This window comes from Chenopodium album, chromosome 8, assembly GCF_948465745.1.
Source record: "Chenopodium album chromosome 8, dcCheAlbu1.1, whole genome shotgun sequence".
NCBI lineage: Eukaryota > Viridiplantae > Streptophyta > Magnoliopsida > Caryophyllales > Amaranthaceae > Chenopodium > Chenopodium album.
Genome location: NC_137841.1, coordinates 16,379,022 through 16,383,804, shown reverse-complemented (window position 1 = coordinate 16,383,804; position 4,783 = coordinate 16,379,022).

The window sequence follows — 4,783 nt, the reverse complement described above, 5'->3', positions numbered from 1 at the left end:
TGGCCCCAAATCAACTCTACTTTGTTTAATTTAATTTAATTGTTGTTTTATTATTATTTCTTTGAAGTTACTAACTCGTTTATTATTTTGTAGTTGCAAACAAACAGAATCAAAGTAAGAATTATGTTCCTCTTATTTCTATTACTTTTCTAACGATTTTATATTGTTGGAATTATTGCTAAATTGCTTCCAATATTAATGTTTATTCTATTATTATTTATTGATCACCATAATGCATGTTAAAGGGAATATGTAATTGAAAATCACGACTAATAAGATAACTTGGACAACCAGTTTAGGTTCCTTTTTAATCTTGTTGTTTAATTCAAGTGATCACAAATATTTTAGAATTATATGTTGCATTAATATTCAACCAATTTAGCTTAATAATAGTTTGGAGCAAATTGAATATTTTGTTTGTATGCCTTTGAGATCGCAGGAATCACTTTTCACTATAAGAATCGAGTAGAGGCCAATACGGGCGAATGTGACTCCATGACTCACTTCGTACCATCATCCCCGATCCTCCTTTCGTGGTTCCGAACCATATGGAGTTAGTAATCTCATGGATTATGAATGGGGTGTAACCTTCACGGGTCAATCGTTGTTGCCTTCGTTGTCCTTTATCGTGGTTGCCTTTTATGATCCGTGAACGGTTTACAAGTTCCTTAAAAACTTGTTGGCGGCTCCCTACTTTATTTGTCCCTAATCGTATTATGTCAATTCCCACTTCCTATGAGTGCCAAGCATATTCACACATGCTTTTTAACGTAGGCGCACTTCAAACGACGCCTACACTATGTCATGCTTTATTTTATTGCATTAGTAGATTATGCATGTTAGATTTTATTTATGTTGATTGATGATGCGCTAGAGTTCACTAAATAATCACAACATAATGAATCTAGGTCCCAGTAATATTGAGATTGTTTTTCCAATTAAAAACCCGATGAAACCTTTGATATTTATGATGGGTCATGCCAAAGCTGGGTGTCATATTATATCTTAGGGGAGTGGGGGTAAATCAAAATTTACAATTTTAATTGGTTATGCTCAACAAGGTTACCTAAAGAGTTTAGAACCTTGAAGCAAAGGGAAATAATTAAACATGTGATGAAGGGGGCAAGAAGCCTAACATTCAAACAGGTCCTCTTTCTGATGCTTTGGCTATCATGGGAGATGAAGTCTCCTTTGATCCGTCAATACTCATTCAACCTGTGAATGAACCTCTGCCGGAAGTTGTATTTGTCTCGAGTTCTGAAGAAGTGAATGGAATTTGGGATAGTGACGATGAAGACGTCTATCTCAAGGATATAGCCTGTTCATCTCTTAGCACGAGTGAAGATGTTTGGGGAGACTTTGAGGTCAAGGTTCTCACCAAAAGTGGACGGTTGAAACAACCTAGTCCACCTCCACCTCCGCCACAATCACATCCGATAGTTGATCCCATCGACCCTATGAACAGCGATGTGGTCAAACAATTGCAAAAGACCAAGGTGGAGATGAATGTATGGAAGCTTTTGGCCACCTCCCAAGAGCATCGAAAGGCTGTGATGAATGCTCTGGTGAAAATAGGAGTTGATGATGACATGACTCCTCATGGACTGGTCAACTTTCTCACTACTGAATTGCCAAGTACTAGCAATCTGATTTCGTTTTCTGACAAGGATCTGCCCCCGGAAGGGGATCAACATAATAAGGCCTTACACCTCACTGTGGTGTGTAGGCAGATGAATGTTCCTATAAGCCTGGTTGATAACGGCTCTGCAATCAATGTATGCCCACTCCGCACTGCAAAGAAGTTGGGCATAAAGAATGAAGAACTGACTCCCTCTACTCAAGGGATTCGAGCTTATGATAATACTCGTCGTCAAGCCGTGGGTACTATCATACTCAACATAGCTACTGGGGCCATTGAACGTCGCACCAAATTTCAGGTGGTGGACATTAAGGCCTCTTTCAATCTGTTGTTAGGACGCCCTTGGCTTCATGAGCTAAAGGCGATTCCATCATCGCTGCACCAGAAAGTGAAAGCCACAGTTGGAGGGGTTCCAATTACTATTGATGCTTCTCCTATGCGCATTCAATTTATCGACACTCCTATCGTCCATGTCGAAGAAGATGAAGATCTTTGGGGGTTTTCACTAGATGATGTTCTCGTGATTGAAGAGGAGGAAAAGTGCCATCTCGACTTCGATCCCTATTCAAAGAACAATATTAATGCCATTCTGAGGAAGCAAGGGCATTTCCCTGGAATGACCCTCGGACTCCAAAAGAAAATGGCCGAACTTTGGGGCCATCCTGGTGCACTCAAGAAGGATACTTTTGGCTTGGGATTCAAGCCAACAAAAGAAGATGTGAAACAAGCTCTCTTGAAGATGAAGGCTCGCAACAACGCTCGAATCATGAAGACGGAAATGGCCATGGATCCATATCCATTAACCCTCAATGGCCAGTACATCAAAGAAGGGGAAAACTTCCCATGCTATGAATTCCCTGAGCCATTCGTCTACGATGGGAAGCGTGAACCAGGGTTCGAGATGTTCCTCGATTGTGACTTTCTTGATGAAGACGAAGAGCTCTTCACAACTGAGAAACCAGCTAGCCCAAGCTCTGATGATCTAGGCATTAACCTTCTTTTTGGAATGGAGAAGAATGAATCTAAGCCCGTCTGCATTGATAATTCCGAGCTCGTTTAAGCTGTTGTAGCAAACAAGGATTTTGACCCCTTCGAGTTAATCGTCCAAGCTGATAATATTTCAAGGGGATGGCGCAAGACATTGAGGATCACTACACCAAGCGGAGAAAAGTTGGAAATAACCGCTGGCGAAGGCCCTATGTTTGATGAGTCGGAGTCGTCTGGGTCCGAGTCCGAGTCTGAGTCTAAGTCTGTAGACGAGTCCTTAGAGTCTGAGGCCGACCCTCTTTCTGCTATAGAGTCCAATCCTGAGTCTCTTGTTGAGTCATCTCTTTCTAGTCCCGGTGAGGTCGCAGCTGACCTTGCCCCTCTTGATGTATTAGCCAATGAATTCAATAAAATGAGTACCTTTGCTTACGATGCGTGTCATTCCCCTAACCCTGATCAATATTGCTTTGCTAATGATAAAAATGACAAAGAAATAATAAAAGCAATGGAAGAACACGAAAATAAAACAACAGTTATTGAAGATACAGAAACAGTTAACATTTCCAATGATACGACTGTTAAAGAAGTAAAAATTGGATTAACACTAAGTCAAGATGAACGCAAAGAGCTAATTAACTTGCTTAGTGAATTTGTTGATGTATTTTCTTGGTCATACCAAGATATGCCAGGAATTGACAGGGATATAGCTCAGCATACGATACTACTCATTCCAGGTATAAAGCATGTCAAACAAAAGTTGCGCCGTATGAAACCGGATGTGGCTCTCAAAATCAAAGAAGAAATCAGGAAGCTGTTGGCCGCAGGTTTCATCAAAGTATCCAAGTATCCAGAATAGATAGCAAATGTGGTTCCAGTTCCAAAGAAGGATGGAAGGGTCAGAATGTGTGTTGATTACAGGGATCTCAATAAAGCAAGCCCGTTCCCTCTACCTCACATTGACATTCTGGTCGATAACACAGCAAACCATGCACTCCTATCATTCATGGACGGTTACGCCGGATATAATCAAGTATTGATGGCTGAAGAAGATATGGAGAAAACCACATTCATCACACAATGGGGTACATATTGCTATACGGTAATGCCATTCGGGTTAAAAAACGCGGGTGCCACCTACCAAAGAGCAGCTACAACATTGTTACACGACATGATGCACAAAGAGGTGGAGGTCTATGTTGATGATATGATCGTTAAGTCCAAAGATCGCCCAGGCCATATCATTGCACTTCGCAAGTTCTTTGAAAGACTCCGCAAGTACAACGTGAGATTAAATCCAGCAAAGTGTGCATTCGGAGTCACGTCAGGCAAATTAGTTGGATATGTGATCAGTTCTTGAGGGATTGAAATAGATCCCACAAAAGTAAAGGCGATCATGGCCATGCCACCACCCAAGAATGAGAAGGAGATTCGAGGTTTCATTGGAAGGTTGCAATATATAAGTAGGTTCATATCAAAGCTCACAGCGATATCTGAACCTATATTCAAGAAGCTTAAGAAAAATGTCCCAGTCACATGGGATGACGATTGCCAAAAAGATTTCGAAAAAATCAAAGAGTACCTGGCAAACCCACCCGTGCTAGCGCTAGCAATACCTGACTTTCCTCTTCGACTCTACCTTACGGTCACAAGAGAAACGATGGGGGCAATGCTAGCACAAGAGATTGAAAGCAAGGAGAATGCAATCTACTACTTGAGTAAGAAGCTTCAAGGATATGAGACATGATACACACCACTTGAAAAATTGTGTCTCGCACTTGTATGGGCCGCACAGAAACTAAGACATTACATGCTCACTCATACAGTGCATGTCGTGTCCAAGATGGATCCTCTCAAATACTTGTTCGAAAAAGCAACACTCAATGGCAGATTATCAAGGTGGATAGTCAATCTTGCTCAGTTTGACTTGAAATTTGTACCACAAAAAGCCATCAAAGGTTCTGCGGTTTCTGACTTCTTAGCAGACTTTCCGCTAGAAGAAGTTGAGAAAGAAGAAGATGAGTACGATTTCCCTGACGAAGATTTACTCATGACCGAAGATGATAGCTGGACGCTCTATTTCGATGGAGCTTCAAACCAAAAAGTATGTGGTGTAGGAGTCTTGCTTGTATCACCCAATGAAGAGCACATCCCAATTTC